This window comes from Bubalus kerabau, chromosome 17 (genome assembly GCF_029407905.1).
Source record: "Bubalus kerabau isolate K-KA32 ecotype Philippines breed swamp buffalo chromosome 17, PCC_UOA_SB_1v2, whole genome shotgun sequence".
NCBI classification, from domain to species: Eukaryota; Metazoa; Chordata; class Mammalia; order Artiodactyla; family Bovidae; genus Bubalus; species Bubalus kerabau.
This window is the reverse complement of record NC_073640.1, coordinates 41,239,481-41,253,728: the sequence shown is the minus strand read 5'-3', so window position 1 is coordinate 41,253,728 and position 14,248 is coordinate 41,239,481. Positions and strand designations below refer to the sequence as shown.

At 45.5% G+C, this 14,248-nt stretch overlaps 1 protein-coding gene and 1 long non-coding RNA gene across 10 annotated transcripts in view; one reads left to right on the top strand and one right to left on the bottom strand.

Moving 5' to 3' along the window:
- ZFHX3 (zinc finger homeobox 3) overlaps nucleotides 1–8,008 on the bottom strand; it is a 290,141-nt gene extending 282,133 nt beyond the window's left edge. For 3 of the 9 annotated variants that reach the window (XR_008704554.1, XM_055554169.1, XM_055554170.1), the window contains exons 1-2: nucleotides 7,199–8,007; nucleotides 6,356–6,720 (exon numbers count right to left, since the gene is read on the bottom strand). The gene's annotated coding sequence lies outside the window, so the exon portion shown is untranslated. The other 6 variants (XM_055554168.1, XM_055554160.1, XM_055554163.1 and 3 more) reach the window with 5 other exon arrangements.
- Nucleotides 1–14,248, top strand: part of LOC129632492 (uncharacterized) — a 69,769-nt gene that overhangs the window by 45,193 nt on the left and 10,328 nt on the right. The gene's annotated exons all lie outside the window — the stretch shown is intronic.

Genomic DNA, 14,248 nt, shown 5'->3' with positions numbered 1-14,248 from the left:
GAGGGTAAAGAACTGAGAGTGAATGGTGCAAAGTCTTGTGGTTTCCTTGGGTCAAGTGACTTTCCCTGTGGTCATGTCTTGTCTTTCCTGTTTCTTATAAGCCAAAGAAGATGCCACAAGCACTCTAGAACATTCCCTCCACTGGAAAAGCCACAAAGCCCCACACAGCATGAATTCTAGAGCAGTGATTCCCAACTAAGGGGGTGAATTTTTTTTTCCTCATCCCAGGGATATCTGGCAATGTCTGGAGACATTTCTACTTGTCACAACTGAGGGGCAGGTGCCACTGGCATCTAGCGGGGAGAGGCCAGTGATGTGGCTAAATATCCGAAATGCACACGACAGCCTCTCCCTGCCAACAAAGAAGTATCTGGTTCAAAATGCCAAGAACAATTGTCTCAGTAAAAAGTTTCAGGATGAACATGTACACATTACTGTATTGAAAATATCAACAGAAAACCAACAATGGCCTACCTATTATATAGGACAGAGAACTCTGCTTGATATTCTGTAATAACTTAAATGGGGAAAGAATTTGAAAAAAGATACTCATGTATGTATAACTGAGTCACTTTGTTGTACACCTGAAGCTAACACAGCATTGTCAATCACAGGTGACAACACTCTAAAGGATACTCTGTGGCTCCATGCTAAGGTGAGGGTACCAAGGCTGGAAGGCCTTCCTAGCGCGCTGGTTTGGACAGCAGCCTGAATGGAAGAAGAGAGGTTCTAGATAACTTCTGATAGCTGTAAGTTTAACCCCAAAGTAGCCTGGAGAATCCCAGGGACGGGGGAGCCTGGTGGGCTGCCGTCTATGGGGTCGCACAGAGTCAGACACGACTGAAGTGACTTAGCAGCAGCAGCTTACTGGAAAGGCCCTTGGTGAACTCCACTCACAGGGCAACTTCCTCTTCCCCAGATGGAGGAAGGCAGGCTCAGTAGAAGCACACAAGAAGCATCAGTGAGCCATGCTCACGGTCATACAAGGGCCTGGAATGACAGCTTTAAAAGATGTGACTGGACACGGGAAGGCTCCAGGAATGTGAGGTAGACATGAAGCAAATGTACCAATTGGAAAGAATGCTGTTCTTATGCTGACTGCAGGAAAGCCCTGGTCCTACAGGAATGAAACAGGAACGCATTTTACCTGAAGCCCCCAAAACTAGACAGTGTATTAAAAAGCAGAGACGTCATTTGGCCAACAAAGGTCCACATACTCAAAGCTATGGTTTTTTCAGTAGTTATGTATGAATGTGTGAGTTGGACCATAAAGAAGGCTGAGCACTGAAAAAGACCCTGATGTTGGGAAAGATTGAAGGCAGGAGGAAAAGGGGGCAACAAAGGATGAGATGGTTGGATGGCATCACCAACTCAATGGACATGCATCTGGGTGAACTTCAGAAGATAGTGAAGGACAGAGAAGGCTGGCAAGCTGCAGTCCATAGGGTCGCAAAGAGTTGGATATGACTTAGCAGCTGAATGACTACAACCCAGATGATATATACATTTCCCCCAACTTCCTAGTATTTTTTATATGGCCAAGATTTTCAACATCACCAGTTTTATATATCATAGGGAAGCTGATAGAGTTAATGAAGCCTCCAGGTGCCCCTTGAGAGATGATTGCAGTTCTAATTAAATGGAGGATGACCGACAAGAACCACATGGGGCTCTATAAGCAGGTGGCATTCATACATCTTCTTTCATGGGCAAGATTACTTTGTTCATGTCAATGCAGTCCTAGCTCTTTCCAGTGGTAAAGGATAGTGTCACCAAATTCTAATACACTATAAGATTTAATGTGGTTCAAAGATCAGGAAATGTTTTAAATTGTAAGGGACAAGAAAGTTTTATTGGCCAAGCCAGACTTTAATTTCTTTCATTTCACATACCTGTACTTACCATCTACGTGATTACATATAGCCTATGAAGTCAGTGTCAAGTCTAGTCCATCCATTGTGCTTGTGTCAAGAAGCACAAAGGAGAAATGAATGGGGAAAATGAATATTAGGCCTCAGAGTGGGTTGTGGGGGCCACAAATCCAGGTAATCACATGAGATTTAATACATGAATAAGAGGGTCTTGAAGTTCAGGGCTGTCCAATCTACAAGCTCAGGAGGTCAGGGGTATTGAGACACCTATTTCATAAGATAGAACTGTTAATAGGAGCTTGCCTTATCACAAGAAGGCTGGTCTTCTAATCTCTAGAGTGCTGGCCATGTGGGCTAGTCATTGGAGAGTCTTGGCCATACCTAGGTCCTAAAAGGGAGGTAATTCTACTTAATCTCCAAAGTAGGACTGTGAGGGTGGGGTGTAGGCAGAGAGGGCCAGAGGCAGAATGTGGTTCATGGGAAGGCTTAGGGTTGGGTAGGGCCTCTGCCTGTGGATATAATACAGACCTGGATCTCAGTAGCCTGCCTAGCCATACACCTACTTTCAAAGGCAAAGGTGGTATTTCATCTTTACATATGCACTTGGATCTCTTCAATCATTGTCTATCTTTTAGCAAGGAGAGATAAAAAAAGAGAGAGATGGGCCAATAGGAAATCAACTATATCATTGAACAAAGGGTCTAACTGGAGAAAACTATAGTCCGAGAAGATACATGAACCCCAGTGTTCACTGCAACACTATTTACAATAACCAAAACATGGAAGCAACCTAAATGTCCATTGACCAAGAAATGTTGATAAAGAAGATGGTGCATATATACAGTGGAATGTTGTTATTTAGTCACTAAGTCATATGTGATTCTTTTGTAACCCCATGGACTGTAGCTCACCAGGCTCCTCTGTCAATGTCCAGGCAAGAATACTGGAGCAGGTTGCCATTTCCTCCTTCAGGGGATCTTCCCAACCCAGGGACCCAACCCACATCTCCTACATTGGCAGGTGGATTCTTTACCACTGAGCAACCAAGGAAGCCCAACAATAGAATATTACTCAGTCATAAAAATGAAATAATGCCACTTTCAGCAACATGGATGGACCTAGAGACTCTCATAACAAGTGAAGGAAGTCAGACAGAGAAAGACAAATAACATGTGATCACTCATATGTAAAAATCGAATTTAAAATAAAAGTTACAAATGAACTTATTTACAAAGTAGGGACAGACTTACAGATATAAAAAACAACCTTATGGTTACCAAAGGGGAAACATGGCGGGGAGGAAAAATCAGGTGCTTAGGATGATCTGCATATAAGATAGATAACCAACAAGGACCTACTGTATAGCACAGGAAACTCAATATTCTGAGATAACCTACATACATGAGAAAAGAACCTGAAAAAGAATTTTAAAAATACATGTATATATATAACTGGATCACTTTGTGTATACCTAAAACTAACACAACATTGTAAATCGATCACAATCCAATAAAATTAAAATTTAAAAAGAAAGCAAAGCAGGGGCGCTAGAAACACCAAGGGCTCCACTGTGATGAAATCATGCACATGGCGCCCACACTATCCATGGACCCTGCGCCGATGGCACTGTTAGAAATCAGCATACAGGTCTTAAGACTCATTCCTGCACAGGATGCATGCACCAGGCAGAGCTCTCATCCTTACAGACGTAGCGTCTGAGGTGGGATGCCACTCTGAAAGAACGGCCTGCAGCCTTTGAAAATGATCATCAAGCTTTTTACGAATGACAGGTCAGGGTCTGGATATCCCCTACTCCTCTCCTCACCAACGTCCAGGCATAGGCAACTGTCTGCAGGGTATAAGTTGAAGAGATATCCCTGAACCCAGGCTGTGGTTGCTTTGAGGCTGTGTATCTCAAACTCATCCCCGGTGTGGATGCTTCTTTAAGTCTTGGACGTGAGCCAAAAAATACCCACCCCCACCCTCTGCTTTCTAAATAGGCTGTGTTTGCTTTGCTGGGAGTGCCTTATTCCCCTCTACCGATATCCACCATAAAGATCTCTTCTGAGACCCTCTATAGCCTGAGCTGCTTTCTTCCTTCTCTGTGCTCTCCAGCTCAGTGTATGGAATTCTAAACTATACTTGTGATTATCTGTCTTGTGAGGCAGAAAGTACTTCCAGCTCAGACTCATTTGTTAGTACATGAGGACTGTGGGCCTCCCCTAGTACCTGCCAAACAGTATATATCCCGTCAGTGCTCGTGGAGGGAGGGAAGGAAGGAAAACTGTAGGCTAAAGAAGCAGTAAAGACCTCTAGCCAGGCAGATGGTAGTGTCAGCCTCCTCCAGAAAGGATTTCCACCAGCCAGCCTGGGAGAGACCCCCCTCACGGAGATCTGCTAAGGGGTGGACCACGGCGATCAGTGGCTGCAGGGCTGTGATTCTCAGTGAAGCTTCTGGTAGAACCCTGGGGAATCCCTCCTTCTTGGCCCAGCTAGTCACTTACCTTCCTGGAAGGCCAGGACACGGTTCTGTGCCGGTGATGCTTTCACAGAGCCAGTCAGCAGTGCCAGCCTGAGGCTGGCTGTGCCAGAGGGCTCCTAGCATCCCAGAGGCTGGCCCCAGCTGGGTTCTGTCACTGCCCTACTGGTTTCCTCTGAGGCCTCTGATAGGCAATATTATTGTTGCTTAACCATTATTGGCAATGAAAAATAGTCAACCTTAGTTTTGGTGAATTGTTTCTTATCTATTTGCCGTTCCTCAGCCAATGAAAAGAGTTTTCAGAACTGGGTCCTCATTCAGAAACCTCCAATATATAGCTTTTGAAAATGCTTCTTACTTCTCCAAATATTATCCATTGGTGACAAAGTGTATTGTAACTGACAATCCTGAGTATGACTGTAAGGATTTTTCAAGATCCCAGAACATGACAGCACAGATCTCTTCTACTTTCCGCTTCTTGCCATTCACATCTGCAAAGCACTAACTTCAGCATTCAGGAGATTCAATAGAACATTCAGCACACATCGTTGACTGCTCTTAGAAATCAGGTCTGTCAACGGATAAGCTATTCAAAGAAAGTTCTTTTAAGCTTATTGTTGAACATGGTAATGTAATATCTTGCAATCACAGGGTCAAAGTATGTTTGAACTAGAAGGGATCTTCTAGGTAGACTTGTTTGAACTGAGATGCTAATGCCTTGCTAATACCCTTACTGAGAAGGTAAGTTAGTTGCTCAAAGAAACACAGCGAGTGAGGGGCCAAACCTGGTTTGAAAGTAAACATGATGATCTTAAATCACCTTTCTGCCACTCAATACTGGTGATATGTATAGGTGTATGTACATCTACATACATAAAGAAGAGTGAAAGTGTTACTCGCTCAGGCCTGTCTGACTCTTGGCCACTCCATGGACTGTAAGCCCGCCAGGCTCCTCTGTCTGTGGGATTCTCCAGGCACGAAGACTGGAGTTGGTAGCCATTCCCTTCTCCAGGGGATCTTCCTGATCCAGGGATCAAACCGGGAACTCTTTTCCGTCTATGAAAAAATATATGTACATACAAACTAGAAGGAGCAAGTCTTGCATCACATACACCAAATTGTCTATAGGAACTGACAGTCCTGCTAAAACAATAACCCATTTACAGTTTAGGGCAGCCCGGCCAGGAACAGGCCCAGAGCCTCACCAGCCCCCAGAACACAGGGCATTGTTTCCATTCAAACCTCGCACCGAAAGGCAAGCCTGTCAGCTGGCAGTGACCTCGTGAGACAACTTTGGGGAGAGCAAAGGGCCGAGAAGAGAAAGGCCTCATTCTCACTGCAAACAGGAAAAGGAAAGAGAAAAAGAAAGCTCTGTCTCCGCACAAGGTTTGCTGTGCTGGCTATGAACTGTTCCAGTACGTTCCATCAAATAGACGCCTTCATAGAATCAAGCCAAGTGCGAACAGCGGGTCTGGGACTCCCCATCCCCGGACACACATGCTCCCGTGCTCTCGCACCCCGGGAGAGTGCTTATATGGGCTTCATGAAGCTAAGTAATAAACACTTTGTCTTCGCCCTGCTATTTATGGGTTGCTTGGGGCATCCTGTTCTCTCCACTGCCCTTACCTTACTCCTTCTAACGCCACGTTTAATAGGGCAACAGTGAATGTGAAGGGTTCCTTGTGCCCCTCCCCACCCACTCTGGTTTTCCTGGCCAAGAAAGGTGGGTCCGCATCCATCCACCTGTCCTCGGGGCTCCCTTCTTCCAGGTTAAACCTGATCTCCCTTTCCTGCCTTCCAGGCATCTCCCTAAGACATCTCGCTAAGATATCTGTTTCTATTTTACCACTGCCAGCAATTCTTTCATTCTTCATGATGGATCAACCATCTTGGAAAACAAGAGCGACTCAGAAAATTGTCAACCACCACGGACACCCCTCCGCAGGGGACTGTGGGTCTCTGGACGGCCACGCATGTGCAGGATTAAGGAACAGATGGGTCCTACCTCTTGCTGACTTCCAGGTTCACTCAGAAGCCTTGAGCTCCCCCTGCACACATGGTGTTGGGGTCACAAAGGGGTGGGATGCCCACGTGAAAACAAGAAGTGCATCCAGGCCAAGGGGCTGTGCAGAGGCGGGCATGGATGATGCCAGAACTGTCCACAGGGTGCAGGACCAAGGATGCAACTGACTTTGGTCAGTTTTGGGGCCTCCTGCACTTGGCTCCTTTGGGGGTTTCAGGGTTCTCAGGGCTGATGGGTCCCGAATGAAGAGAGTCATGACTACATTCTGTCCACCTGTGGGTTTTCATACAGGCCCAGCGCCCAGCTGCCTCTTGGCCCAGTCTTCATCTTGGGCTACCCGCGGTACCCTGAAAACACACAAGACAGGGAAGATGCGTTAACTCGGCTTCTCCCCACAGAACATGGCTCGCCATTGCAGCCGTGATTAAATACAGGACATTATCTCACCATAATGCCCTCCTGGCCGCGTTCCCAGGAAAATTCTAACTAATCATAAAAATAGAAAGAAAAACGCAACCTAAATTCCATTCCTCTTCTTAAATGAGTGATGTGTTCACTTTTATTTATTTTTCTGTAAGCGAGGCGGGAAAAGAAAATGAATTTTAGGGCTTAGAAAAACAAGCTACTAATAGTACTAAGTAGAGCAGGGCGGTGGTGCAGACAGCGGGATGTAGCGGACAGGCCAGGGGCGGGTCCGGCCCTACCCCTGCCTGTGAACCTGGAGTTTTAAACGGGAGCACCTCGTGGAGCAAAGACAGCAGGAGGAGAGGAGGTTGGGTGGCTGTGGGGCCAGGTGTAGGCACACATGCACACAGATGTACGCACCCCCACAAGCGAGGTGCTCAGCAGCATCTTCACGGCCTGGCAGGCAAGCACAAAGTCAATGCTCCTTTCACCCAAAGCCTGCATCTTTCTCTAGCACCATCCTTTCTGGAGGCTCTGGCGTGATTTAGCTAGTCCCTGCCTGAAAGAGTTTCTCCTGGAGATTCACCTAGCTCATTTCTACTCACCCTTTAGGGATTAGAGTGAATGGTACTTCCTACGGGAAGCCTTCTCCAAAAACCCCTACCCTGACTCCAGTCCAGGTGCCAGTGGCATTCTAAACCCGCCCCTCCTAGCAGTCACGAGGCTGTAATTAAGGCACTAATTGCATAGTTGGTTGTTTAAGGGCTCTCCCCTGTCTTAGATCTGAGAACCTGTTGGTCTCATTAACTGCTTTGCACGTGCCTGGTAGGCAGTAGTTTTTCAATAAGTGCCTATGTTGGATGAATGCTGATGGCTTCGCCCAGCCTGTGAACCATCCCCTGTATCCACAGCACTAAGTACCGTGCCCCTCCCAGGTCATTTCTGCCCTTTTTGCTGGGAAGACTTCCTGGGGAAACCATGGGAAAGCTCAAAATCCTGAAAACCAGCTTTGAGATGCTTCTAATAATTGTGCCCTGAGTTGAAAAGAAAGGACGTGCCCACACCCCTCCCGCCTCTACCTGCCCCGGCTCCTGCCATTAGAATCCCAAAGCTGCCATCCCCCATCAAGGCAAGTGCTGCAGTAATGGGCGCTGCTACTTGATGGCAAAGTTCTAGCTGGGCTAATTAAGCATACTGAGCTAATAACCTTCCATTTTGGGACTGGTATTATTCATAATTTAATGTATTGCTGCTGAAACATTAACCTTTCGACAACTGGCATGCTGCCCACAGCAGTCCAAGTGCTGACCATCTTTCAGTAAAATGAGTATTATTGTTAAAACAGGTATAAATCATTCATGGCTGCCGCTTTTGTGTCAGACCCTACGTGAAAATAAGCAGTAAGCTGGGTAATTTATTTACCTTTTGGTGATTATTTTTTATGATTTTATGATCATATTCAATGATTCATAAACATTGGCCCGGTGCCATTCTGTAATCATTTCACATTTTAAATATTGTGCGGCTGTTCTGCTTTTCATCTTTAAAAATTTCAGGATTGATACCAGGCAACTTAATCCAGACACAAATGCAATTTCATCTGAAAGAAATAGGGTGTGTGTGTGGGGTGGGGGTGGCGGGGGGTGTGAGAGAGGAAAGAGTCCCAGCCCTATTCATTTGAACAAAACCATTTTCAACAGAGCTGTTTGCAGCTTTCCCCTTGCTACAGCATGGCACTTACTGTAGCAAACTTTCTTTGAAGTTTAACACACAGAGGGTGCCTTGAAATCTGGATAAAAGCACAGGAAAACAGTTAACAAGCTTCTGGTTGGAAAGATGATGGGAAGGAGTTCAGGGTGGAGGGAAGCCTGGAAACTCTGGCCTCAGGCCAAGAAGGTTGGAAGCCACCAGCCTCACTTGCAGCACCTGGCTGGAGAATGGGATTACGTCCCCTGGGGATCTGGAAACTTTACTGCCTGCCCGCTTGCTCCTGCTGCCCGTGCTGCCTTTGGGCTCCTGTCACCATTCTAGAAAGTCGCCTTTTCTCCTTCTGGCAACAAGGAGGAGCTGGAGGCTGAGAGGTGAACAGGTCTCTCATGGCCACAGAGCTCAGGAGACCTCCCTGCTTTCCACAGGCCCTCTCCTGCCACTGAAAACATGGAACCGCCAGTAGGTAGGAGATGAAGCTGATGGGAAGGAAGTGGTGCCAGGAGCTGGCCGAGAAGGTGACACTGTGTTACAGCTCCGCCTCCAGAACATTCTGGAGCCTCATCTCATTTCAGGCGTGTTAGCACGGAGAGGTGCTTGCCCAGAGGAGACAGGCGCCGTCACCCCACACGTGGGAGATGAGGTCTGGAAAAGTGGCCACCAGCATGTGCTATAAACAAACACCCATGTCCACTGGGAAATCTGGGCAAGGACGAGATAAGAGATGGATTTCTTTCTGAGACAGTTTGAATTGTGGAGCTCTGAGACGGCTGCTTACTGTATTTTCTACCTTCAGTTTGTTTAATTTCCCAGGTACAGTTTTCATAGGTTTCTTTAAAAATCTGACTGTCTGGTTTTAGATTTTAAAAAGAGCTGTTATCCTAATGTCAGGAGGCTGTAAGCATGAGCACCATATGGGGCCCATGACCACATGAGGTTGGGCTCATGGTCTCCCTCTGCCTGTACCTAGAAGTTGAGAACAGAGTCCTCAACCTCCTGACATTAGGGTATCAGCTTTAAAAATATATATTAATTAAATCATTTTATATATATATATATATAACTATTTAATTTTTCATTGTGGTGAAATATATATAGCATAAAACATGCTATGGTAGTCATTTCTGGGGGATTGCACAATCCGGTGATGTTAATCATGGGATTACATTTACAATTTTGCATATGTCTCATCACTATTTCCAAAATTTTTCAACATCCCCAAAAGAGACTCTGAACCCATTAATCATCAACTCCCCACTCTCTTCTGCTCCTAGCCCTGGAAACCTCTAAGCTACAGTCTGCCTCTGTGGATTTGCCTATTCTGGATATTTCATATATGTGGGATCATACAGTATTTGTACTTTTGTGTCTGGTTTATTTCACTGAGCATGTTTCTAAGGTTCATCTATGTTGGGGCATGTATGGGAGCGTCATTCCTTTTTATGATTGAATAATGTTCCCCTGTATGGATATACCACATTCTGTCTACCCATTCATCTGTTCATGGCCATGTGGGTTGTTCAGCTTTTTGCAATTGAGAATGATGCTGCTATGAACACTGGTGTACAAGAGACTGAGTCCCTAGTACATATGGACTAATATTTTTTTCACATTAAAGTTCATTGCCCATTTTAGGCAATGATCTACCTTCATCTTGAATGCTCTGGTTGTTAGCTTGGCGGCACGTGTGGCAAAGTCATGCATGCCTGGAAATCAGTCTCCGGCCATCCTGTCAACTCTGCTGCCTCAGACTGCTTCCTGTAGTCACTTTCCAGCGCTGCTGAGGCTGCTGCCCGTTGTGAATGCTTACCAGTAGCTTCCATTCTCCATATTGGACTTGATAAAAGATGCTGCTTCTCCAGGTATGATAAAGCACAAATTAAGAAACAGAATAACCTGGCATGAGTGAAATTCTCTTTCAATCATGTCAGCCAGAGCAGATGTTGTCATGAAATTTGATGTTATGGATTTATTTCCTAATATAAAGTCTAAGAGGGAAAACAGCATTAAGAGCTGAAATGTGAATTGGACATGTCCACAGAGTGTGAATTGAATTCAAGACAAAATATTGTGAATGGTTAATAGGGTCAGTCTAAGTATACTCGCTGAAATAATCTCTTGGATATGCAAATACTCTGAGAACTACACTGTCAAATATCTATTGTATCCTCTTATCTATGTGTTCACAGAGCTGCTACATGGTATAACAAATGAAAAATGTGAATTTAAAAAATAATGTCACCCTAAAATAATACTTTACTTTGAATAGTAATTTTTGTTGTCAGGTCTTCTTTAAATTTTTGTCACACACTAGCCAGCCAGATTCTTAAAACGGCATTATTTGGAAATATTAAGAGGTGAGCTTTGTGTGTCCTGTTCTTAGCAGAAACAGAAGTGGGGGGGGGCAGGGAGGGAGCAGGGATGGGTCTCAGGTTCATCTTGACCTGGATCCCTAAGTATGCCATTATCATCTGCCATGCCTCGGTATTATTGCAATGGACTTTTTGCTTCTGCTATCTGGGGTCCCTCAGTGGAATTCCTTTCCCTGGGAATACTGTCTTGAGGACTTAAGATGTTAGCCCCCCCAGGCTCCTCAGTCCATGGGATTTCCCAGGCAAGAATACTGGAGTGGGTTGCCATTTCCTCCTCCAGGGGATCTTCCTGACCCAGAGATCAAACCTAGGTCTCTGGCATTGCCAGCTGCCTCCTGCATTGCAGGCAGATTCTTTACCACTGAACCAGTAGGGAAGCCCACGTGTTCACCATCTTACTATTCTACTCAGCCCGTTATACCTGAGGATGAGGGCAAGCAGAATTTAAACAAGGGACCTGGAGAGAAGCCTTGGGTTTCACTGTTAGTAATTTCCAGGATTCCACCATCAAGTAGCTCACTCAAAGCCTGAGTAACTAAATTGTGAGTTTCATTTTGTTTCTTTCCCTAACTTCTTAGAGTTGGACTGATGACCAGAGAAAAAATGAGAAGAAAGACAGCATATAGGTGGCCCAACCATACTACTCATATTCTAGAACAGTCCCTGGCCCACAGCCAGTCTTCAAAAAAATATTTACTAAATGAGTGAATAAATATTGGTCACTCATATCATCAGATACTCAAGAGTCAACTGAACTGATCAACTGGGTGTGCCTTCTTTCCTCTTTGTTGTCATGAAACTTGATGTTATGGATTTATTTCCTAATATAAAGTCTGCTGGAGTCTGTTGGGTTTGATGAACTTCACAAATCTTTGGTAGAATTTGGCTATCAGAAGTATCAGGAAGTGGCAAAGCTTAAGAGAGCCCTTTCACCCCACTTAAATCAGAACATCCCCCAGTTTTTTTGGTTTACAGGTTAGACTTCCCTGGATTCTCTAAAGAAAGGATTCTGTGGATAAAACCTCAGAAAGCCACTGGTCCCCAGCACCTCCCTATTCTTCTGATCTACCTTCCATCAGCTCAGAGTCATGCCTGCCTCTGCCCTGCATGATCTGATATAAACTCCTCTACTTCATTCCCTTCTTCACCCACCCCTTCATACTCTTATAGCAAGACTTTCTCAACTATGGCCCCTGACACCCCCCTTATCAGGGTTCCTGGAAATATTAAGCCCAAATATGTACGTTTCTGAGCTCCATCCAAGAACTACCCAGGGTTTCTAGGTGGACTTTGGACCCCCCAGAATTGCTCATAAAGTTGGGAACACTGTCTTCTGGCATGAGTCATACAATTGCCATGAACAACAGGATATTGTTTTATTGTAGAGAGAGGATGGGTGAAATTCTGTCAGGTTACTCTTTCCTTGCATGTGTGTAGAAGGACCCAGGAACAGGGCACTGGGGTGGTCTGAAAAATGACATCCTGCCAAATGTGTTGACTGGAGAAAGGAGGAGTCCAGGCAAAGCGACATTATCTCTTTAGAGGTCTAGAATGTAGTCAGCATACGTGGGCATCCCAGAACCCTGATCAAAGCTTTCTGTTGCCCTTCCTAAGATTTTTACAACTATAAACCTGTACATTGGAAAGCAATCCGTTTGTTAATGGGCTTTGAATTACCCTTGTTTCTCCATTTGCTCATAGGGTACTCAGGTCACCCTTGAGGGGATGCTCTAGGACAGGGTTCCTCAACCTAGCACTATTTTGGGCCAGATACCTCTTTGTTTCGGGCCTCTCCTGTGCATTGGTGCAGCATCCCCGAATCCTACCCACTGGATGCCAGGGGCACACACCCTTCCAGAGCTCTGACCTCTGAACAAGTCTCTAGGCAGAGTGAAATTGCCCCAGGGGGAAAACTGCCCCTGGTGGAGAACCGCTGCTCTAACAGAAATCCAACTTGGCACCACACAGAAGTTTATCATTCTTTCTGCATTCAAGCCCATGTTGAGATTGGCTTCTTTCTGACTACACTACTTTTGTTCATGACACCACTGCTCTGCAGGCCACAGGCTCAGACCTCAACCCTCCAGTCACCCCCACCAGGGTGACCATCCCTCCCAACACATCCCTTCCTAATCCAGTGCCACCTCCTCAGTACCACTTCCTCCCCCGTCTCTGCCTCCCTCCCGCACCTTCAGATTAAGAACTGTTAGTCCTGTGAATAGTTCTCTACCTGTCTAAGTCCTAGTCAGCTTCCAACATGCAGCTCAAGTCTCACAGACTTCAGGAAGTCTTCCTTGGCCACCCCTGAGACCCTGCCCTCTGTCCCCCAAAGTGCTCCCACCGTGTTTCATGTTCGTTTCCATCATTACACTGTTGAGGGGTTGAACGTGAGTCTGTCCCTTGTGTGATGGTGTGCTCCCTGAAGGCAGTGGCCTGTCCAGTATGTCTGTCACTGGGCCATTGTGTGAGCATGTGAGATGATGGAAGTGTCCTGCAGAGGAGCCATGATTACCAAGTATCAACTTCTAATGCTCAGCTATTCACTCTGCTTGATGACACAAATTCTTACCTAAATATATCTTTGGCCGGTGTTTTTTTTTGTTTGTTTGTTTGTTTTTTAAAACACTTCCTGTTTGCTAATTCTAAAAATACCTGAACAACGCTATGGTCTTCTAGGTCAAAATTTGTTCTTGTGGCCTTCAAGACTTTTACAATTGAGATTTCTTTGGATTCAGTCTTCCCTCTGCTTCCTCATCTCTCTCACTCCACCATGTACACTCTGACCTACCATCTCCAACCTCTGTGCTTCTGCACACACAGTCCCCTCTGCCTAGAACAGTGGCCCCAGAACCAGGAGAATCCTCTCCATCATCCAAAACCCAGTTCAAATGTCCCTCTGCAGACTTCTGGGACGCTTGGCCCCAAGTCATGTGAGGGCTTTTTCCCTAGTCCCCTGGGCTTCTGCTACTGCCTGACTTATCTCATCATGCTCTGGTTATTTCTTTTTCCTTTAATTAAAGTGCAAGCTCTTTAAGAGCAAAGATCTTGTTTTTTTTTCCCCCACACCCAGTACCTGGTGCTAGGTAACTGGATGCATGTTTGCAAAAGAAGAATCTGTATAATTTTATGTTTCTTTTTCATTTAATGAAGTTGAAGTTCTGTATCAGCTCTGAAACTTTAAACATACCCTGGTTTTTGTATGGTGTCAGGTTTTGGCATCCAGGACTTTTGTTCTAGCAAAATGAGAACCCAGGACTAAGCAAGTTGCAAATGTACAAACTGTTCTTCTCTAAGAACCAGAAGAGGTTGAGCAGTGAGATGGCCGCCATGCTGCTGTCCAATTTCACCCTCTTGATTGTGATCTTGGGCCTAATCAAGATGGCCGATGTGA